Below are 25,081 nucleotides of genomic sequence, written 5' to 3' on the forward strand. Positions count from 1 at the left end.
AAGGATTGTCGGGGAGAATGGTGCGGACAGTAGATGTCCATTAGGGACTGTAAAATGGTCCCTGATGGGACACACACACCCATGTATGGCATCGAATTTTGGTGTCACGAGCTCAAAACCCACCTGCAGCTGATCAGACATCTCCACCTGGAAACCCGACACACGGTGTTGGAATTCCATGTTATGTTCGGGGGGTCCTAGGACTCAGCCGTGGTGGTGTGTGTTTCCTGCTATGTGGTCTGTGTAGGGGGTGGGGTCACCTCAAGGCAGCTGGGCTGCCCTGCTCCTTGGGGTGGGGTGCGGAGGCTGTCCATTAGCCATTGGAGGGTGTCTGCGCATATGTGCAGGTTGTCCTCTTCATCATCACTGATGAGATCTGTGGTCTGCTCTGCAGTAGTTGTTAATTTTCCCTCTGAGATGCAGGTCAACAGAGTGTCCCATGTATGTTGACACTTTGTAGATGTTTACTTACAGACTGCATGACAATGTACATTGTGACTATTTTGGTGGAGCTGGCTATTTGATGGCAGACAGTGGGAATTTCGACTACATGACGGATGTGTGGTTGTACTCGTACATTATCATCACACAGTGTCAGGCAATGCCACATGTGAGTGGCCAGTTACTACGCACAAGCAGAACCTGTTGTGTCCTCTGTCCTGTGGTGTAGGTGTTGCACTTTGTACCACATTGCCGTCAATGTTGCTGTGCTGTGATTGCTATGTGTGTGTGCTGCATTGTAGGAGAGTCGCCCTTGCAGCTCTGATTTCGCGGCCCCTGGCCCTTATCCCTTTGAGGGCGGTGTGCCTTTGAATAGTGTTCCTTTCGGAGGCTGAAATGTTTGCGGCTTGGGTCATATGTGCTCTTGGACAGATTTTGTGGTCTTGTCCATTGATTGTCTACTGATGTGTAATGGACGTCATGGGTTGTAGGGGCACGTGGATGTTGTAGAGTGTGACCTGCTCCTTTACGGATGTGATCCACACTGGGCCACCTCAATGTCGAATTGTGCACAGTGTCATGTATTTTGACTGAAGCAATGCTATCGGACATGCAGTGTCCCTTGCATAGTAATTGTGGCTCACACAGCCGCTGCTTTTCTGGATTCATGGGTCGGTTGTGTTGTTAGTGATATGGAGGGGTCCCATATGTGCACATAGTGGACGGGGGCCTACTTGGTGTTCTATATGTGCTGCAGTGTGCCAAGGGTGTCAGGGATATGTTCCACTATCATTATGCGTGTGCAGTGTGCTACACATGATTGTGCATGTGTGCCATTGTGCCCATCTCCCCCTCTCCCCCAAATCCCTGGTCGTTACTCACCCTGTTGCTTTTGGGTCAGGTCATATTGAGCTGTGTCCAGACCTCCAACTCCTGCCACCGTCTCCACACTGGTGACTGTGGCCACAATTTCCTCAAGGTCATCCAGCTCCTCCTGTGATGCAGGACTCCCACCTCCATTCGCCGTTGCTGCCTTACTGTTGGCAGCGAGTTTCTGTTTAGTCTGGTTTTGCACATCATGCCAGCGCCTCTTGACCTCCTCCATTGACCTCCTCGGCACTCCGACTGCATTGACGTTGACGATGGTCTGCCATATTTCCGTTTGGGTTTCCAGTGCCGCAGTGGAGGTGACAAACAGTTGTTGGTAGTGTTCTGTCACCTCCATGACGATGATTCGGTCTTCCTGCGGACTGACCTGGTCTTCCTCTTCCCCTTGCCCTTCCCCGTACACAGGATTCCTGGCTGGTCCTCCGTGGGGCTTGTGGGGTTCGGGTTGTCCTCTGCACTCGGTCCGGATGCATCCCTGGTGCTACGCAGTTTGATTTGGTTTTGGTGGGTTATTTTTGTTGCTAATATACTGCATTTTACCGCATGATGCATGGGAATTTCAGGCCTGTCACTGGTTGATGCTGATTTTTGTATCGCGATTTGGGGCATCGCAACTTTTTTGGAACTTGTGTTTCACATTTACTGTGCGTCGCGTTGATTTTTACATGGTCATTTGGCGCGTTAGCCTGCTACTAACGCATGGTGCAGCCGGGTTGGGAAATGGACGTTAAGATGGTGTTATTTTCCCGTGATAGACTGCGATATGCAAAGTTGCATTAAGCTAAATTTGCGATGGTTATCACACGTGCCTGAGAATATCCCCCAGTGTGTATACATGTGCATATGTGTGTATGTAAAACACACATCTAATGGAGAGACTACAGAGCACTGTACAAGGGGTGGTACTGTGGTGCAGTAAGGGAATGAAGGATTCACGGTGGTACACATAGATACATTTATTTGCCCAACGGTTCCCTTGATATTGACTGAGAGGCACAATTCAGGTGATATGGTGTTATTGGCAAACCAAATTTAGTAAGTACTTTGATGAGGAAGGGTTGATAAGGTGATGATGTGTGTTATGGGCGCAGTGATACATTTGAACTCAGGGTAGAGATGAGTGATGACATAACGTTGCTTTCTGAGCAGGACTTTGTAAACTATCTCCATGTACATTGTGATAAGACTATCAGTCAGATGCACCAAGCCATTTTGTAGTCACAAGCCCAAACCATGCACAAAAACATAAGGTTTAAGATCACAAGACTGATTTTTGTTATGCATTAAGACAGATTTGGGAGTTGGAAAAGCATTTTCAACTTTCAAAATCAGTTTACTGACCCATACTATATAGTATTAGGAAGGGGCGTTGAAAGGGTGCCCCTTTCTCAATGTAACTTGGCATGGTACATATCAATGCTGTGCCACAGCAACTGCGGTTTTCACCCATTGAAAATATCGGCCCCATCAAATAAGCTTGTTTTGCTGGATTGTTTCCAATTTGGGAATCATGTTGTGGGACCTTGGGGGAAGCAGGCAGCGGTCCAGGATGACACTGTTTGCCTCCCCCTCCCCCTTTGTCTGCCCAAATAGATTTTGTTTTGTAAGGTGACACCGATTCTGTCATGGAACATGGGTGGCTATAAAAACAAATCCCAGTTGGGAATGCATTCACATGGACGGGGGTCTGGCGTACCTTGCAGGCCACCCTTCCTATGTTTGCAGCTAATCGTAAGGGGTCGTAAATAGCAACCTGCCTAATTAATATTCATTAGACAAGGGATACGTGATAAGCAGCTTCGAGGGTCAAAAACCAAGAAAAAATAAAGTTTTTTTAGACCAGCAGCTTCGAGGGGGGGGGGAGGAATTCATACAATTAAGCATTTTGGGACTCACCTGCACATTGTTTTACAATGAAGATTGTCCTTTAGTTTATTTTTGTTGTGGCCTTCCTAGGAATGTTGTTTTTACTGTTGAATGGTGGTTTATGTAATTAAAATTGTTCTTTGATTACAAAAACATAGTGACTAGGGGTTGAAAGATAAACTAGGAGATATCCCTGCACTCTGGTACCTCTGAGAGTCTGGAATGGTTGGTGGCAACGCCCTTGTGGTTCCTGTGGATTTCTCGAGTATCCGGCTGTCTTTCAGTATCACTGTGGACACATGTGCCTGTGAATGCAACATTATCATTATGATTTATTGCCACAAGCAGTGGACCATGTTAATGTAGGTAGCATGCAGAGTTTTTCAAAGTGCGGTGGCCAGGGTATCTCTGTCCCTGTGCTTTCTACACTGTAGTTAGTTGCTGTCTTGGTTTGTGTTTTTCTATATGGTTTTTGAAGTAGTTACATACAATGACTTAGTGGAGGCCTTGCAGTCACGGCAGTAGCTCCGTACTACAGTTACCCATTATGGTAATGAGGGCGCCCACCCCCACAAGTGGCAATGAGTCTGCCCACCCCCCACAAGTGGCAACGAGTGCGCCTGCCCCCCCCCATGAGTGCGGGGACTCCGCCACCGGAGCAGAGGCTCTTTTTGAATTGGGGCCTGAATGTAGCTTGCTCCTCATTTCAGTATAATACTCCCTGCTGGCTTTATTGCATTCCTCCTTGCAACATTACTTGCATGTTGCTGCAGCATTGGTATGATGTGACCCCAGCGGGCGGCCTGTGGGAGTGGCATGAACATGTATTGACCTTTCTAGATGGCATGTAATTTATGAAGCGGTAGAGATGAGCAGTGCTCCTTATACACTGACGAGGACCTTAATTTGTGCTGGCTGTTGCAGATGAAGGGCAGCATAATTGTTTTTGAGGACAATAACACATTTTTCAACATTAAACTTTGACCCAGAACAAGAGAGAGAAAGGCAGAGATGGAAGAAAGGAGGAAGCAGGCCCGGACTGGCCATAGCGGGCACCGGGCAATCCCCCGGTGCGCCGCAAGGGTGGGGGCCGGTTTTGAGCCCCTGGAGGCCGATTTTGTTGCAGGGCCGATTTAGCTCCAAAATCGGCCGAAAACCCACCCTAGCAAAGCCCTCGGCGGCACCTCCAAACCCCCTCCCCCATCCCGAGTGGGGAGGGAGCCGAGGAAGAGAGATAGATGCACTGTGAAAGAGAGCGCAGTGATCAAAGAAAATTGTAAAATGAAGATAAAAAAACAATAAGTGTAGAGTGGTGGAAGAAAGAAGCTTTCATATTTGACAACCCGAGCATTCAATAACAGAAAATCTTTGAGCCAATGCATTTATTTATGTATTTTTATTTTTACTTTACTAAGCACTCTATTTATGGTATATTGAAAGTAGATCTGTGTCAATGACATAAAATGTATGTGTGATATAGTAATGAATTAACATAACAGGCAATTTTGTAGAGTGCACATTGATTAAAGAGGCAACTTTTGGTGCTATTGACAGCAAAAAAAATATATATATATAAAAAAAATACCACAAAATATTTAAAAGAAATAAAATAATTGTCATCTTTAAATAATTTAAATAATTAGTTATTAATAATTACATAATTAAAATATTTTACAATAAATATGATCGAATCACTTCAAAATAATACATTAATAAATTAATATATACTACCCACTAACTCCAATACCAAATCGTTGACATGTTTTTAAATTACTAAAAAACAATTAAGATACACTATTCTAACTAAAATCCTACAAATATTGGGAAAAATGCATACAGTGTGGTAGCAGGGCAGTTTTTCTAATCTGACTCAAGTCTGACAAACATCTGGGTATGTGCATACATTCAGGGCGGGGGGGTGTATTTACTATTCTAACTGCAATCTTACTATCATCAGGGAAACTGCTTTCAATTGGGAGGGTCAGATGTTCTACTCTAACTCCAGTACAGCAAATATTGTAAAAAGTGTATACATTTTTCTTGGAGGGGGGCCAGATGTACTATTCTTACTCCAGTCTAACAAACAGTGGAATACATGTACATTGAGGGGGCTGAAGGAATTTACTGCTCTAACTCTTCTAACTTTCCAACATACATTGCCAAATATACACTTATGGGGGTGAGGGATTAGGTTTTCTAATTCTGTCTAACAAGCTTTGGGGAAAATGCATACACTGGTCAGGGTCAGATTTACTATTGGAACTCTAGTCTAATAAGCATTGGTGAAAAATGAAAGCATGGAGGTGGGCAGGGGGTATATTTATTTCTAACTTCTGCCCAATAAACCTCAGAGTACATGCATACATTGGTCAGGGTCAGATTTGCTTTTCTAAACCCAGTCCCACAAATATTTGGTAAACTGCATGCATGGGGGTTGAGGGTCAATTTTACTAGTCTAACTCTAGTCTATTAAACATTGGGTAAATGTATAAACAGGGAACATTTACTATTCGACCTATTCTAACACCTGTCTGACAAATATTAGAGAAAAATGCATGCATTGGAGTCAGGTTTACTAAGCTATCTCAAGTCTAATAAAGATTGGAGAAAGTGCAAACATTGGAGGGGCAGATTTACTATTCTAAATCCAAACTAACAGACATTCAGCAAAGTGCACGTGGTGGGAGAGTGGCAAAATGTAATAAAGGGACTCCAGTCCAAAATCTATTGAGATAAGCGAATACATTGGGGATGAGGGGGGCAACTTTACTATTCTTACTCTAGTCTGACTAAAATTTAGGAAAGAACTGCCATTCGAGTTCAGATTACCTTTGCTTTCTTAGGAAGGTTTGATTTTGGCATCGTATGAGCCCCTGTGTGAAAATTCCTTTTTCAGCAAGTAATGAACTGTGGTTAGAGGATTGCCATGGTAAACAGAAGGATGAATTGATGGGCAGCATTGGGTAACTGGTGATCCCAACTTGGTTACCACACATTCCATCAGTGTAGAGAAGGTGCAGAAAGAAGACTGCTGGTCAGAAACAGGCCTTTGAGTCGAAAACAAATCATGCAAGTTTGATGGCATGCATTAGTTCCTAATAAAGCATACAGTTCTATAGATTTGTTTAGTCATTGTCTATGGCATCAGCTTGCTGTTTCGAATCGATAACATCCACCAATGTCATTGAATGGCTGATTTTGAATAGTTCCTACATAGGACATTTAGTTTCAGAGAATTCTGAATAAGGAAACTCTTTTAGATGCTTTACATAAACATTGAAGATAACTAAACTTGCCTGCCTGGTTGGTTTCCTTCCTCCAGTATCTTTGCAAGGTACTGTTTGAGTGTTTCTGCATGGGACTAGCGAGTCGAAAGACTTTCCGAATCATGAGTTAGCAGTTGCTAAGTAGGCAGAGTGCTCTAGAGAAGGGAAGAGGAGATTAGTTGAGTAGTCATAAGTTTCTATCAAGAATGGGTGGAATCCCTGTTTCCTTATATTGTGCAGGGTTTGATTTTAAAATGTAGTTGAAGCGTAAATGGGAGTGCATGGTGGTTCCTGTAGAGCAGGCAACACTGTTTGGAAATAAGGAGGGTCCCATCCTTTGTAAAAGTGATATCTAGAACATGCCTGGCGTATGGAATGGTCAATGATGAGCTAATGGGTGTGGAGCTTGTAGGTCTGTGATGAGTAATTTGCTGAAGTTTAAGAGTGACCAACGAAACCAGGTGTTGAAGTCCCCAATGATGTACAGATTATATTTTTTGTATAACTGTGCATCTTAGTGGAGGTGTGTGGTGGAGTGGAAGAGCGCAGTAGCTTGGGAGTTGTGCGGCTGATAGTGGGTGTAGGAAGGGAGGAGTCAAATAATGTGGGAGGTTAATTTTAGGATCTAGGACATGAGGAAGGCAACATGGTGAGAAATGCCAACCAGGAATGTTAGAATGGGTAGGATGAGGGAGTTGGAGGACATAGGTGCCTTACTTAAGAGCAGAGGACTTGAGCCACAGATATTAAAACCAAAAGAAGAGCTGGTAATAGGGGCTGGTTCGTACACATAGTGTGGTAGTGATGCAGGCATGAGAGCGATTTAAAAGGCAGAATACAGGAGCATTACAAGGGGGGGCGAGAAGGGCTGCAAGAACAAAGAGGATGTGATGAAAGAGTATTGCCAACTGGTGCACAGGGAGAGAGGGGATGGACAGACAAGGAGAGTAAATGAAGTGTGGGAGCCTCTCTGGGAATCAGGAGTGTATGCAGGCAAGCGAGACCCTTTCCCAGGAACGTCAGGCCTTTTATTCTACCAAGTATTTCTCTGGTGGGCAGGAGCCTTTGGAGGCTAATTTGAAACCCAAGGGAGGCATCAAGAGAAATGTAACCGGTGCTCATGTAAAGCGCTACAATACCTCTGGGTCAAGCTTGCGCCATACAAAAACTGCCAAAAAACAAATAAAATGAAAGTGTAGGAGGTAGGGGAAGTAGAGGGAAATCTATCATAGAAGTAAAAGAGAGGATTGAATGGTTTGATGTAAAATGAATGTTTGCGTGAGGAGATGAGGGGTGTGTAGTGTACCACCAAGGGCGACCCTAGGCATGGGCAGCTCCCCAGGACCCTGCGCTCAGCCCACCAACAAGGGGGCTTGCTGCAGTGTCCCCCACCCCTCCCCCCAACCAGGGCCTCGCACCTATGCTGCAGCACTGGGAGGCCCAGGGGAGGGGTACTTCTCTCTTGGGCCTTGCTAGCATTTGTAGCTTGCCAGGAAAAGGGGCAGGCCAAACCAATCAGAGCGACAAGCAATTCTCACTCTTTCAGCCCTTGATGAACTTTGAAAAAGATGCTTGTCAGTGTCTGGGAGGGGGCGGTGCTACACAGGAGGGTACTTTTCCAGGATCACCTTCAACTATTGGGATACAAATAGAGTTGCCACCTTTCCAGGAGAAAAATCCAGGCCATTTTTTGCAATTTAGGAGTGTGCAAATGACACAATACTAAGTAGAAGTTTAAAGAACATCGCATGTATTCATTCGTAACAAGGCGTTTCTATCTTTGTTTATTGTAATTATCACTCCGGAATCGAACGCTGCTCTAGAGCACATTTAAATGTGTTTTCTCTTTATATTATTTGCTGTTTTGATTATGTTCAGATAAGGATAAAAATAACAGCGTTAGATGATTTGCTTTTTATATTTGCTTATTTTTCTATGGGCCAAGACATGAAACAGAACAGAACATGACAGAAAACCAGCCAGATGGCAACCCCAAATGCAAACAGCCTTGAATGAGTGAATGAAACCAATGTTTGCTGTTTTGTATAGTGTAAACTCGACCCAAAGGTATTGGAGCGCTTTACATGAGAACCGGTTACATTACACAAGGACACTTTCTTTTTTGAGGCAAAGGGAGATTAAGTGATTGGCCCAGAATCACAGAATGCTAAGCTGATGCAAAGAGTGGAACCTGGTTCCCCAGTTAACAAATCGGCAGCTCTAACCCTAATACCACATCCTGGTCAGACAGAGGGTGGGAGGCAGAAGCCACATGAAAGCTCAGCTCTTTATGGATGTGTGGTTCAACCTGGACCTCGAGTTGAACCAGAGCCACGGAGTTTACCTTTGGTGTCTATTTCTCACATTTAGACTGTTTCAAAAGTGTCAGATCAGTGGACGAGGCACAGGGCGGGAATTATTTGCCCAGGATCAAACAGTTTGTTAAATTAGAAGACCAAGGACTGCGGTACACTGCTGCTTGGTACAGAGGCTATACATTTACCACTGCACTGCATTTAGGTGACTATAATATCCAAATGGGCACCTCCCTCCTCTCAGAACATATTCAGTAAACTTTTTTAAAACTGAGGGGCATATTATCAAGAACAGGAGATAAAATTATCGCTGCTTTATCAGCAGAAAAAGCGGCGATAATGGCCTTGATAATATGCTCTATGGAAGTCCAATCGAAGCCCATGTTAAATGTCTTCATATCTAACATGGGCTTTGCTTGGAATTCAATAGAGCATATTATCAGGTCTATTATCGCCGCTTTATCGGACGTTTTCTGCCGATAAAGCGGCGATAATTTTATCTCCTGTTCTTTGATAATATGCCCCTCGGTGACTAGTAGTTTTTACGTTGACCCAAAATAGTCCCAATCTTGTCATAAAGGGAGCAGCAAAGCAATATGTAGGACTACTGGAATTATGAGGCAGGGGCGGGTCAATTTATGCGGCAGGGATGAGTAAATGATGCACCAGGAAAAGACAAAGTATGTGGCATAATTTGGCACATTTTATGATAATATTAATTCACTATATTGTCATTTTTGCGCTTGTTAACACTGCTTGGGCATTAGTTGCATCTCATTAGTACCAGTTTAACCTCCATATTCAGCAATAAGCAACAGAAAGGTAAACAGTTTAGCTTTGCAAAGGGTCACAGACTGCGTGCAACATGTATCACTGTGTTATTAGGAACTTTTGAACCATTTTACTTAGAAACTATTTTTTTTTGTTAAAACCTGCAGTTTATACAGCATATGATGGATTATGTGGCAAATGTGGCAAATGTATAATTATGTAAAAAATACAGCAGCCGCACAATCGCATAATTCCAGTGGCCCTGCCAATAAATTCAGAAAAGCGATTGCCCAAGAGCACACATTATAGCCAAATGGGATGCCAGGATTACAAAACATGTCTCATTGTTCTCTATCTCCAACTAGCGCACTAGATCACAACAGGGGGGTCAGTGATTCTGATGGGAAGGTGAAGGACCTGTGCCTATCCCCCCAGGGAATTTCCACTCTGTTATGGGCCCTGCTCAGCTTTAGAACTTGGAGATTATTTCCATCATAATACTGAGATTAGATACCAAATATCCTAGTTCCATGGTTAAAACGTACTGGTTGGACATGGTCCTGTGGCAATGGGTACTTACTGGGCACTATGCATGGTAGATACTGATATTTACCACTGGTGTTACAAAGCTTTTAACTGTTTCATTCTATCTGAATACGAGAGTTCATTTTCTAAACTTGTCGCTCAAAATTTGCAATTGTGAACAGTCTAGGAGGTGGTCAAGGAATTAGAACTCAAATATAGTATGAAAAGTAATCATGCTTGATAAATTCAATCTCCAACTGAGTTATCTTTTCACATGACCTGATTTAGAGGGGGATAAATGAAACCCCTAAAATCTACTGGGTGACTCATAGTTCCCCTGCTCCTCAATAGGTTTCTGCACACAAAATATATCTCCACATGTGCAGTGCTTATACAGAGTCACAAATTGTCATGTTAAGTGATAATGGAAAATTGGACACACTTCTTGACTCTTACAGCGATAGCTGGGGACCATGGCTGTGAGGCCATGGGAAGGTGACTCTCCTTCCCTGGGTCTTGCAGCACCAGACCAAGGATGTGAAGCCCAGGCCAGTGGGGCCACATCCCATGGACCTTGCAGCACTACATCATAGCTGTGAGGCCAGAGGATGGGACAACACTCCCATGGGCCTCACAGCTGTGGATCATGGTGGGAAGGTCCATGGGAGAGAAAACCTTTCCTCTGGGCTTGTAGTGCTACACCATTGTTGTGAGGCCAGTGGTAGAGGGCTCCCATATCCTGGGTTCCCTCTACTGGGCCCTGCAGCACTAGACCATGGTTGTGAGTCCTAGGGGAGTGGAGGCCCCTACTCTATGCCTCGTAGCCATGGTGTAGCATTGCCAGTGGGACCCCCTGCCCTCGGCCTAGCAGCAATGCTTATCTGCTGTGCGGTCCGTGGGTTAGTGGGCTAAGTCCCCTAATACTCTTAGTGCTATGCCATGCCTTCAGTCAAGGGCATAACCATTGGTACCATTAGTAGTGCAGCATGTGCAGTGGCACTGGGATCAGGGGTATTAAGTGCCTAATGTTCCCAAATTATGGCTTTATTTTACTGTGCAGCCAGTGGACAAGAGTGAGGGGGCGCTCTTACTTTTAACCGGTCCCCAAGGCACTACTACTTTGCTACTTGCCTCTCTCCCATGGGCATTACAGCCATGCTACAGAGCTGTGAGGCCTGGGAGAGGCCCTCCCTCACCTGGGCAGCCGGCCATGTTGGACACTCAGGGGAGGAGGTGCCAGTCCATGAGCTTAGCAGAGAAGGAGCATGGCTGTGAGGCTGAATAGGGGGCTCTCTCAGGGGAGTAGCAAAAAAGACTGCAATAGGTGCAGTGGCACCAGGACTCATGGATGTTTTGGACCCAATACACCAGGTTATAGCTGGGTTTTACTGTCCAGCGCCATTTACTTGCATCACGGCCCATGGCTACATTACCATGCCACTGGTCCCTTTTCTCATTCACCGCACATCCATTATCTATAGCTGTGAAGCTCAGGAAAGGTATGAACCAACAATTGAATAGATGGACGCACTCCTAGGTGTAAGTAATATTGTCAATCTAAGAATGGTAGGTGGTGCATATTGGTTAATCCTCCTGAGTATGAGGATAAAATATGGTCCAAAAGCGCTGTCCTCACAGAAAGAGGGGCGTCTCCAACTTGCACTCGAAAAAGAATAAGTAATAGAAATAATCACTTCTTAGTAAACTTTTCTCAATAGACTTTATTGAGTTCATGAATCGTTTATTGCTTATATAATTTGTCATTCATTCATAATGGTGTTTATCATTTTGTTAAAAAAACAGATGTCCTACGTCGGTGGACAACGAAGGTAGTGTCTTATTTTAGTGTTGGACAGATGGGCATAATAATTGTAGACTATAGTATTTGTCAAAGGGCGTGAATTCCACGGAAAAGGCAAAAAGTACACACTTATGTGATTAATTATACGTATACAGAAAATTGCGCACTTATAGTTTCTAGAGTAGACACGGGTAAATGACAGATTCTTAAGTAGTTTCTTCAGATACCTTCAACCAGTATTACAAATCTAATTGCAACATTATAACAAGCATGAATTTTTTGATTTAAAAGCATATCACCACATGTGTTTGGTAACAATATATAAATTTTACTACACTTTATAACTTTACAAAATATATTAAAAACCACTTTAAAAACATTTAGCAATAGACATGATCATCACAGTGTTTTTTGGTAAAATATAAATATAAGCACAGAATCAAAAAGGTCGACGCGGCGTTTCGGCTTTCTTTAGTACACCTTCATCAGGACTGATTCTTGTTATTCCAAATGGATTTATTGCCCATGTGGACGGAACTAGTTGGTTCAACGGAGAGTCCTTTTAAAATACGAACAGTTGGATGGTCGCAATTTGCTAGTAATTTTGTGCAAAGTTGCTCTGTCTCTAGTATTAGAGGGGTAAATTCAATTTCCTCTGGTTTAAGAACATTATATTATTGCATTTCATAGGGGACTTGATTCCCTCCTTCTGTGCCTTTATGTAGGCTACGTTCCTACCGTGTTTAACTGCCAGGAGGAGCCACCGTTTAGTATGTTTTTCCGGCAATGTTCTCCCGTAGGAGCCGGATAATCGGTTGCTAAAATCCAAAACCGCTTTCAATTAGGTCAGGATGTATCAAAAATACGATCAATGTGTTCAGGATTTTCCTCTTCAGGTTGTTGATCTCAATATTACAGGTATCGGCCTCCCTGCTCCTTCCTTCCTGGCAGTCCGTCCTTGTTTTCACTGCACAGCGTTTTCTGATTATTGCCCATGTGGACGGAACTAGTTGGTTCAACGGAGAGTCCTTTTAAAATACGGACAGTTGGATGGTCGCAATTTGCTAGTAATTTTGTGCAAAGTTGCTCTGTCTCTAGTATTAGAGGGGTAAATTCAATTTCCTCTGGTTTAAGAACATTATATTATTGCATTTCATAGGGGACTTGATTCCCTCCTTCTGTGCCTTTATGTAGGCTACGTTCCTACCGTGTTTAACTGCCAGGAGGAGCCACCGTTTAGTATGTTTTTCCGGCAATGTTCTCCCGTAGGAGCCGGATAATCGGTTGCTAAAATCCAAAACCGCTTTCAATTAGGTCAGGATGTATCAAAAATACGATCAATGTGTTCAGGATTTTCCTCTTCAGGTTGTTGATCTCAATATTACAGGTATCGGCCTCCCTGCTCCTTCCTTCCTGGCAGTCCGTCCTTGTTTTCACTGCACGGCGTTTTCTGAGGGAATCAAGTCCCCTATGAAATGCAATAATATAATGTTCTTAAACCAGAGGAAATTGAATTTACCCCTCTAATACTAGAGACAGAGCAACTTTGCACAAAATTACTAGCAAATTGCGACCATCCAACTGTCCGTATTTTAAAAGGACTCTCCGTTGAACCAACTAGTTCCGTCCACATGGGCAATAAATCCATTTGGAATAACAAGAATCAGTCCTGATGAAGGTGTACTAAAGAAAGCCGAAACGCCGCGTCGACCTTTTTGATTCTGTGCTTATATTTATATTTTACCAAAAAACACTGTGATGATCATGTCTATTGCTAAATGTTTTTAAAGTGGTTTTTTATATATTTTGTAAAGTTATAAAGTGTAATAAAATTTATATATTGTTACCAAACACATGTGGTGATATGCTTTTAAATCAAAAAATTCATGCTTGTTATAATGTTGCAATTAGATTTGTAATACTGGTTGAAGGTATCTGAAGCAACTACTTAAGAATCTGTCATTTACCCGTGTCTACTCTAGAAACTATAAGTGCGCAATTTTCTGTATACGTATAATTAATCACATAAGTGTGTACTTTTTGCCTTTTCCGTGGAATTCACGCCCTTTGACAAATACTATAGTCTACAATTATTATGCCCATCTGTCCAACACTAAAATAAGACACTACCTTCGTTGTCCACCGACGTAGGACGTCTGTTTTTAAAAAAAAATTGTTTTACCCCACCGTCCCTCATAATTTAGTGTGGGGTCCTCCTAATTTTTTTCCCGTTTATCATTTTGTGACATAGTTAAATTTCACATATGCCCAATGCATTTCGGGAAGATTACCCATCGTCAGTGGCTAGATTTCAACACTGCATAATCAGGCTGTTCAGCGATATATAAAATACTGTGAAGATAGCCGTGCTGAAAATAGAAGTGGCATGAACAGCCATTCCCCGACAGCGCTTTTGAAGCTCAGGAAAGGGTCATTCTCCCCCAGGAATACCAGCCTTGGCCCAGAGCTGAGAGACCCAACGGAGGAAGCCTATTTTTCTTGGCCTTGCAGCCATGGCCCATGGCTGCAAGGCCCAGGGCAAGAAGCCCGTCTGAAAAGTGTAGCTATCAATAGTGCAGCAAGTGTAGTGGGACCGTGGACTTGTGGGTTTATGGGTCCAATGCGCCAAATGATGGCTCTATTTTGCTGCCCACAAACAAATGTACAAAAAGTGATGGATGGAATGCTTGAATTAATCTCAACAAATGGTAATTACTGTGGCTGCATCCCACTCCATTGTTACTTTGCACACCATGTCACCTCAGTTTGGATATCAGTCTTGAGTCTTTACCTTTCTTCAATAGGAACAGTCCAGACCCAACTGACAGGCTAGGTCTTCCCTGAACTAGAACACAAGCAACCCAGGACAGGTGTTGCCAAGTTAGTCAGACAGGTATATCTTGGTTCCAGTGACACAGTGTGCACGGACCCATGTCTGGGCATACTCATCCCGCTTAGGACGACTCAGTAAATCAAACAAAAAGTGAAGGATAGAATGCTTGAATGGATCTCAGCCACTGCCAAGGCTGATGCCCGCCATGATCAATTGAGGTCCACCAGGGGAGCCTAGCCCCAATTTGAAGACCTTTGGTCACACCATTTGTGTTTATATTATGTGCACTTCCAATTTGAGAGATTTTACTTAGCTGATGAGACACGGTTATTGTTTTGTATATTGTTATAGCCCTAGAAGTCCTAATGAGATTCTTTGCTATTTTCTCTGTTTTAGGCTTGTAAATACTATCCATGACGGTAAAATACTGACCGGACACAACCCTAGAAATCTGGCCTCTCTCCCATGGTCCTTGCAGCCACAGTCCAGCACTGTAAGGCCCATGGAAATGGGCCAGTTAGTGGGCCTGGTTCGTAGCATTAATTGCACTTGAAGATGTGCGTTTCAGGTTCTGCTCAAAATTAGGAGAAATCAAATGAGAGGAGATGTATCTCAAATCTGTTATCTGAATCTGCATCATGCTAATTTACAAGATGAAACGCACTCTGGAACCATGTAAGTGTATACTAATTATTAGTATCACAACATTTAAAGGCTTCAGAGGACATTGATCGGGTGTTGTAGCCATGGCTCATGGCACACAACATTAAACCCTTATTCAGGTAGGTTCTGGTGCTTTTCAGTGACTACAGTAGTGCCTTTAATAGAAGTCAAGCTATTGTCAACTGTTTTATTTGCTTTCATATCCTTTTTGCACATACCCTATCTTGCACTTGGTATCTGGGAACCCATCTTGGAATTTTAATCCACACTGGCCCCCTTATGGAAATTCTACATGCTGCAGCACACCTCACTAGGGCATGAAGAAATATAACCACATCATAGCAACGTGATGGAACCGCACAGGTCCTCCTTGCCGGCACGCACTATCTTCAGGCTCAGCTGCATTATCTGCAAAGCTATCACAATCTGTTAACAGTACATAGACCAGCTACCTTTCTGAGCACTCTTTGACTTTATGCTTGTTATTGACCCCCTCGTGTGCTCTGCTGCCTATTGACTACGTTTGCACTGCACAACGGACACCCCTGAATTTTTGGATAACAAGCTTACCATCTCTAGTGACTCTCCAAACACCCACATCAAGGACTGCATCAGATAGAAGTAGATGATGTGCTAAAAAGAAACACCAAGATAAGGCCTTTCCCATCTATGCACCAAGGATCTGGAATGTTATTCCCATATCCATCCTAACAGCCCAAAGTCAGCTCCAATTTGTGAAACAGTGAATACTCAACTTAAAAACAAAATGAAATCATGATGCATTCATGATCCACAAACAATCTACTCCTCCTATCACATGTTGACTGTATATTTGACCCTGTACAGTGCTTTGCAGTCTTTCGGCTAGGTTTGTGCTATATAAATACTGCATACACATATACGTATGTAATGTACTAATCTGGAAACAAATTGTTTACATTTTCTTGAACTTATAAGTTTTGGAAAGACCTAGGCCTAAACTTTCCATCCAATTTGACTAATATAATGTATTTTCAGTTCATTTAAATGTTAAATACATGTGCTTATTTTATTAGGGGTACTATTTATGTTTTTGTTTTACTGAACTCTGTGCCTAGAAATTTGCTTCTTACAAAGTCACTCAATAATATAGTCAATTGATGGCCCTTCCTATGATGTCAATTTCTATGATTTCACGCTGTATGCATATTAGGGGGCCTCACACATTCCATTTCTGCCCAGGGCCCCAGAAGTCATAGGAACGGCAATGGTACCACATAGAGGATGCGGAGCCAACACCATGACACCACACACAACCTACGGCCATGAATGTCAATTCACCAAAAGACCAGAGGTAGCGCAAGTGATATCACACCCCATTTGACCCATACATTCACTCACACACAGATCAATGCTTAATTTATGACGCTGGTTTCCGGAGCTCAGCACCGGCACTTAATAGCCAACATCGGCTCTTATCTCAGTAAGCCACATGAGGGCGCAGTTTGTTACTCTTGAAATAAGCACAACAACAGTGATTTAATAACTTAATATACATTCAAAATTACAAATACCTGCTGCCTGAGCCATTCCTGTAGCTTGTAGTGGCCTGGAATAGTCTGTGCTGCAGACTTTTAGGAGTGAGACGGTTAATAGCTGTGCTGGAACAGTCATTAGCAGCACTGGATTGGGCAATGCAAGCTACTTTGGCTCCTGACAGGGGCCCTGGTACTTTTCTTTTTTGCAAATTAAGCACTGGCACAGATGCTTACACAATCACACATCCACACACTCTCTCTCTCAGGCTTATATTTCAGCTAATTGTACTCCACTTTTTAGTGCACTAACAGTTATACACTAATATTCACTATTAGTGTAATAAAAATTGTACGACTCCTGGCGGCCCCAAAATTACGTCCATGCCTGCTGTCAGGCGCAGCCAAGGGTATAAATGAATGCGTGTCAGACGGCTCCTGGTCAGAGTCTGAAAGCAATGTCCCGGTCTTTGCCCCTAGGCTCTGTGACTGGGCCTTCTGAGATACCACAGGAAGCCGGGTTTGTGTGAGCATTTTGTCCGTGTCTCCTGATAAAAAATACTTAATGAAACAGGATCGTTCTACCTGTAAAGCTAGTTATAAGTTATATGATTACACGCTGCGCGTTTCACAGTGATAGCTGAGATATCGAATCGCTGTAACTTTTTAAAATATAACTGCTGCTTTTATCGTGTTGGTTGGGCATTGTGTTACTTTAAAATATATATATTTTATAGGAAACCTTTTTACTTATTGTTGCACATACTTGCTCCTGCTGCACTTAGTCACTTTCCCGTAATGCTCCCTTGATGTGCTGGTGTACTCGTCTGTGAGAGCGAGTCACTGGAAGCACTGCCAACTTGGGTAGCGTTCTAGTTGCTCATTTGCATTCTCCCTATTTAAAAGGACGAGATGCAAGAGCACGGTTAGTTATAAGATTACCCGCTGCGTGTTTCGAGGTGATAGCTGAGACATCGATTCGCAGTAACTTTTTGTTATTGTTGCACATACTTGCTCCTGCTGCACTTAGTCACTTTCCAGTAACGCTCCCTTGATGTGCTGGTGTACTCGCCTGTGAGAGCGAGTCACCGGAAGCAGTGACATCTTTGGAAGCGATCTAGTTGCTCACTTGCATTCTCCCTAAACGGACGAGATGCAAGCGCGCAGTGCACGCGCGCAGCGGGTGCGCCGACAGCAAGCCCGTCTGTACCCGTACGCACTCCGGATGCCATCAGCGCCAGCTATGCTGCTCCTACTGCCTCTCGCTTGGTCTATTCTAGAGATGAGCTTATCCGGTTTGACACTCGGAAGGATAGGACCATGAATAATGAAAGTGGCACAGGTGGTAAGACTTTACTTAAGAAAGCCATGTCAGAGACCCTTAATTGTGGACTGAACAATGTTAGATCCCTGGCTAAACATTACCTGGAGATTTATATAGTATTAGAAGATCATAACCTTGATATCCTATTTCTTACAGAAACCTGAACACGAGCAAGACAGAGAAGTCGAGTTGGGCTTAGTCTGCCCCCCAGGTTATAAAATATGCCGTAAACCCAGGCTGGATGGGAGAGGGGGAGGAGTAAAATTTATTTATAAAGACACCTGTAATATCACTCCACTCTGCATGGAGGAAATCACGAGGATCGAATCACTGGGGTTCTCACTTAAGGATACCAATGGTGCTCTATGTACAGGCCTACTTTGTTAAAGACCACCAGGTGGAGCTGCCCATGGTTATCAAGAATCGATTGATGCAATATATAACTCATCGCACTCTCATTCTAAGGTATTGATCCTTGGAGATTTTAATCTCTGGGAGAATGGTGCCCTTGATACAGCTTTGCCTGGCCTGTGAGAATGTTAACCTTCAACAGATGGTACTACATCCTATGCATCAGAAGGGCCATGTGCTTGATCTTGTTTTTGCTGATTAAAAACAAACAGCTGTAAAGGAGATACTTCCTTTATGCTGGACAGACCATTTTATGGTTCTTTTCTCCTTAAAAGCTGCTAATCGTCAAAAACAGGCTGCTTCTATGACCGTTACTCGAACTAGTGGAGAGTGGTCCAAAATATTAAAACTAGTGGATCTTCCCCGGCTTGCTGATGATAGATTTGTCATTTATGACTCAGTGCGGCGGCTAAGATGGTCCTCAATCTCCCCAGGCTTTCCTCAGCATCATTGGCCAGAAGAAACCTGCATTGGCTGCCTATCCAGTCTAGGATCTCTTTTAAGATCCTTTGTCTCGCCCATGGGGTTTTGTACGGCACTGGCCCAGAGGGTATTAGGTCCCTCCTCCACTCTTACTCCCCCTGTAGAGTTCTCCGCTCATCCAACAAAAATCTTCTCTTGGTTCCCAGATTTACAAAAGCAACATTGGGAGGTAGAGCTTCCTCTACTGTAGTACCTAGGCTATGGAACTCGCTTCCCCCTGAACTTGCAGGGCAACCTTACCTTGTGCTTTTCCGTAAAGCATTAAAAACTTGTTTTTTTGTTGAGGCATACCCGTAATAGAACACAAGGAGAATTACAGACTGGATGATCTGCTTGGCGCCTTGATGCCGTTGGGCTAAGTTGCGCGGTATAAGTTTCCCTTCATTCATTTATTCAGTGGAGATGAACTACTTGAATCTGCGGCATCAAATCACCAATTCTTTAGATCAGCTAGCTCCTCTGAGGAAAGCCAAAAGCTGTAAAAAGCCATCCGCCCCTTGGTACGACGAAGAGCTAATATTGATGAAGACTAGCTGTAAACATGCAGAAAGGAAATTGAGGAGGAATTATTTAGATACAGATAAAGTAGCCTTAAAAAATCTGCTTTATATTTATAAAGAGTCGATAGGCAAAGCCAAGGCTAAATTTCTTGAGGAGACCATTTTACATTCAGCTAATAAATCTCAAACTTTATTTAGCCTAGTAAGAGGTCTGTCCAACCCAGACTCGCAAAATCTCAAATTCCGGCATCACAAGAACTGTGTGATGACTTAGCAGTCTTTTTTGAGGAAAAAATTAATAAAATCTTAACTGGGCTGAAACCCTCTATGGATGATGATGCGCACCAACACATTGGTACTGCCACTCCGATAAACTGTGGTATAATTGATAGGGAACATATGACACTTTTGGATCAATTTCAGGTTCCCTCACAAGAGGAATTTAATGCAATTGCAGCTGGTATCTCCTCAGGATCCCCTATGGACCCACTACCACACAAGTTCTGGAAACTGTTTGGTGGTGAACTCTTTCCGCATCTGTATCAAATGTGCTGTCAATCCCTATCTAATGGTGTTGTACCGGACTGCTGGAAAAAGACAGTTGTCTCTCCACTGTTTAAAAAAAGCTACACTGGATCCCCAGTGTCCCTCTAACTACAGACCCATCTCATTGCTACCGTATCCGATTAACATCTTGGAGAAGGTAGTGAGTAAATCTCTTTCAAAATACGCTGAGGATAATGAGCTGCTGGACCAAGTCATATTTGGGTTTCGCACTGCACACGGGACCGAGACTGCCGCGGTGGCAGTCTTGGATGACCTGAGAATGCGGGCTGACAGCGGTCAGACAGCCGTTTTAGTGCTGCTTGACATGTCGGCCGTGTTCGATATGGTTAACCAACGGATCCTGATTAAGAGATTGGAGGAGATGGGTGTGGTGGGTAGGGCTCGGGACTGGCTGCATTCCTATCTCTCTAATAGGCAGCAGGCAGTGACCCTGTCGCCATTTACTTCTCAGAATAGAGATGTTAAACATGGGGTTCCACAGGGCTCGGCTATCAGCCCAATTTTGTTTCATCTTTATCTTCACCCACTTATTGTCCTAATAAAATCATTTGGCATTGATGTCATAAATTATGCGGATGACACTCAGCTTGTCTTTTCTGTTGAGGGCAATAAAGCAGTGCCTTTAGAAAAATGTCACAACTGTATGCACAGAACAGCAGAATGGCTGAAAGAAAACTCATTGCAATTTAATGGGGAAAAAACTGAAGTTCTGTGCTGTACCTTAGGTAAAATTCAGCGACCTCTCCCAGTAGACTTCTGGCCAGGCTCGGCTAACAACTCCTTATTGCCCGCTAGTACAGTGCGCAATTTAGGAGTGATGTTGGATAGCAATTTACAACTGGACTCCCAGGTGAATAAAACGGTGAAAATTTGCCTATCTTTGCTTCGAGCTCTTTGGAAGATAGTCCTGTTTGTATCTACTCTAACTAGACCTCAAGTGGTGTGGAGTATGTTCTAAGCAGAATGGATTATTGCAATGCACTCCTTTTAGGTGCCCCAGATTTTTTGATACACAAATTACAAAGAGTACAGACCATGGCTGCTAAATTGGCGCTAAATCGGCCACGCAGATCCTCGGCCTCACTGGCCTTAAAGGACTTACATTGGCTGCCCATTGCACAGAGTCCAATTTAAGGCACTTTGCATTGTCTACAGGGCAACACACAAAACTGGGCCAAAATTGCTGCAAAAGAAATTTGTATGGTACTCCCCTGTTAGACACCTGCGCTCTTCCTCTGCTAATCTGGTCTGTGTTCCCCATATTAATAAAGCTCGAATGGGTGGCAGATCCTTTACCTTAACAGCATCTAGACTTTGGAATGCTCTGCCACCAGAGCTCAGACAATTGAGCACCTTGTCACGCTTCAGGAAAGAACTGAAAACCAGATTGTTTCCTAGAGATTAGATCCTTGCCTATCTCAGTTTAGATACACGCAGTGGCTGATTGGTAATTCAAGCGCCAGGATACCCTTGCGGTGGCAGTTGCGCTATAAGTGTGCCTTACATTACATTACATTACAAAGCGCCGAGGCCCCTAAGGGCTGGACCTCGTGCCTCGCACTTGTCTGCGGCAGTAATTCCCACCACAGGGATGTACGTGCGGCCCAACACCCTTTTATTTATACTATGACCTTACGCCGAGCCTCCCTCTGGGGCATGTGCGACAACTCTCTTCACGTAGAGGCCGGGTGCACTCTACACTACCAACCGTAAACCGTGACCATTGTTATGGAGCTACCGGTCTACAACCCATTCGGTCACCAAGGAAACTCCTTTCATGCTTTTAAAGGCGCACAACAAGATAACTTCCCTTCAGCACAGCTACTCAATTGAACAAAGGAAGTTTAATCTTTCACTTTCTTTTTAGGCAAAGCATTAAACTCAGGTGAATACTTCAGCGGCCTACAAAGTATACCTCCTAACCGCTGTATATAAGAATATCCACAGTGCCCCTGTGCTAATGCTAGTTGGCTTTAAGGAGCTAAATAAAGCTTCCAAGTAAATCAATATGTGTCCTGAAATTAAGTCAGACGATCGTTAGCTTTCTAACTTTAGGCTCTTCTGGTCAGAAAGGTACTGTAACACTACTGACATAGCTCTGCCGAAATCGTTAATTTACATCAGCTAAAAACATTTTGTTTTAGTCTTTCGGAGGGAGAGGGGGTTTGGGGTGGTGTTTTATGCGTCAGTGCTCTTGATTAAAAGCTTTGACTTGTTCTCCTCCTGCTGGCCATATTAAAGTATTACAGTTAACTCGAGCAGACATGAAATATCGGTTAAGGTCTGTAAATCGGAGAAAACTATAAATAGGAGGACACACTTCTGGTAGCAGTTTTCACTTCACTCCCCAGTGATATGCAAACCTGTGCCACCTATGTATGATGTGGACTGAAAGAACCACTGTTGCACTGGAAGAGAAACGTAAAAGGCTGCCTGTGTAAAAATACTGTGATTGACCTGAAAAACTTGGCATGTAAGAACATTACAGGCAAGAATAGAAATTACACGAGTGTTTTAAACTTTCATGACACCTTTCTGTAATAGCCTCATATTCAGAGTGCAAAAATAGCAAAGACCAAAATGGCCTCTGTAACTATACGTCACACAAATAAGCTGCCTTAAATACACTATCATGTCGACATTCTGTCACACACAGGGGCCTAGCAATCAATGATGCAGCAGGTGCAGTGGCACTGTGGTCAGAGGCCTGTGGGGTACATTGAAACCATGATTTTACTATTGTTCATACTATGCTCCGCCCCCCCTCTTGCACCTCACATATTTCTCCCACCCAGAGGCGCCACCAGGTCTTAACTTGGGGTGGTGGGGGGGTAACATGGCAAACAAAGGGGCGTGGCTAACATGTTCGTCAAAGGGGGCTTGGCTAAAATGGCAGATAATTATGATTGGGTAATGCTCAGGCCAAGCTAAGAAAAATTCTGCATTCGAAACTGGACAAAAATTTGTTTGGAGATCAGAGGGTAATGTCAACCATTAATATGATAACACACATAAGGGATTTGTTCATCTTACAATAAAGTGTCACTCAAATGTATTATATTGTCACACAACGATATTATGTAAATGGTTAAAATTAAACACTTGTTTCTAATGAACTGCTCACGAAACTGGTTCAGAAGAGCCCAGAAAAACATGCTACTCTCTGAAAAATGAAGGCTGGCCAAATATATAATTCACACAATAATGGGACTCTGGACACATGTGTTATGTACTTGTCCAGCCCCCCCCCCCCCCAAGGAGACAGAAGGAATTTTGATTTTGCAATGTGCCCATTTGCAGTGTTGTTACAAACTATAGCACCAACAAACATTAATGTATTGGTAGTAAAGCCATTAAAGCATGGTGCTTTAATGTTTAGGCAGTGGAAGTAGGGTCGGGGATGCTGTGCAGCAGCACCCCCAAAGTAACCATGCTGGAATTCTGATGGTGCATGAGAAATAATAAAGCATTTACATTTTGATAATATCATGTTACATTTGCTGTACTTCAAATGACAGGTCAAATACCAGGATATGCATATTCCGAAAAACGCGAAACATGGTAACATTATATCCCTGTCACAAACTTCTAATCCTCACCTCGTCAGCTGGTGCAACTCCAAATATAATTGCATTTATATAGTGCTTACTACCCCTACCGAGGTGTTCATGCGCTTTTTTGGTGAGTAGCACGCTACTCTGGAACTCATAGAGGATTAGTGGGGAATTAGTATAGTGAACTATGAAATTTATTTGAGCGGTGGATATGTTAGTCATTAATTTGGACTGAGTGGAGGGATAGAAGAGGGAAAAGGTTTGCATTTATATAGTGCTTTACACCCCATTTGAAGTGTTGAAGCATTTTTAGGCAAGGACCACGCTACCCCGTGAGCAAAAAAGGATTAGTGGTGAATTAGTCTACGGAAATATTAAATCAATTTGAGTGGTGGACATGTTAGCCTGTTATTTGGTTGGAAAAGGATAGTAGAGCGATGGAAAAGGGAAGGTTTTGCATTTATATAGCGTTTGCTACCCCTGATGAGGTGTTGAAGTGCTTTTTGGCGGGTAGCATGCTACTCCAGAACCCAAACAGGATTAGTGGGGAATTAGTATAGGGAAATATGACATTAATTTGAGTAGTGGAGATCTTAGTCTGTTGTTTGTATTGAAAAGGATAGTGGAGGGATAGAAGAAGGAAGGGTCTAGAATTTCGTTTTTGGGGGGTTCATAGCAGTAGGAGGGATTTGGGATAAGTAAAGGGGCGGTGGAGGGGGAAGAGTCAGAGGGAAGGGATTAGAAAGGCTTGTTTGGGAGATCTCAATAGTAAAAGAGGTATGAGATGATGCAAGGAGGGTTGAGGAGGGAAGAGTATGGGGCTTGGGATGAATAAAAGCATAGAGGTAGAGGATATATTGATAGATGTATAGGGTTAGAAATATGGCAATGCATTGAAGAGAGTAGTAGTCTATGTGTAATCTGGAAAAGTGTTTGTATGAGAAGAAAGGGTGGAAGGCTAGGAAACTAGGGATACATATTTGGGCCCCTGTGATAGATTGGAAAACTAGACCTGAACTCACTCCAGATATAACTCAGTGATTTAAACCCATTGGAGTAATTTTTCTTTACCGCTTGTGTCTTCATATTGAGTATCTTTTTTGTCAGCGTTGTTATATTTTGCAACCTATCCATACGGTACTGTACTTTATCTCTATTTGGCTTCTGTTTTTTTCTCTTTTTTAAGAATGCTTCTTTACCTATCTATGGATGCTTTTGGATAAATGTACTTAACCGATGGTGTAATAAAAATATATATTAAAAAAAGCAGCGAGTAGTAGAGTGATGTTTGAGATGAGTCAGAGTGGAGGTAGAGGATATATTGTGAGAGTTATAGGGTGAGCTTTATGGTAGTGTATT

The sequence above is a fragment of the Lissotriton helveticus genome, chromosome 5_1 (assembly GCF_964261635.1).
Source record: "Lissotriton helveticus chromosome 5_1, aLisHel1.1, whole genome shotgun sequence".
NCBI classification, from domain to species: Eukaryota; Metazoa; Chordata; class Amphibia; order Caudata; family Salamandridae; genus Lissotriton; species Lissotriton helveticus.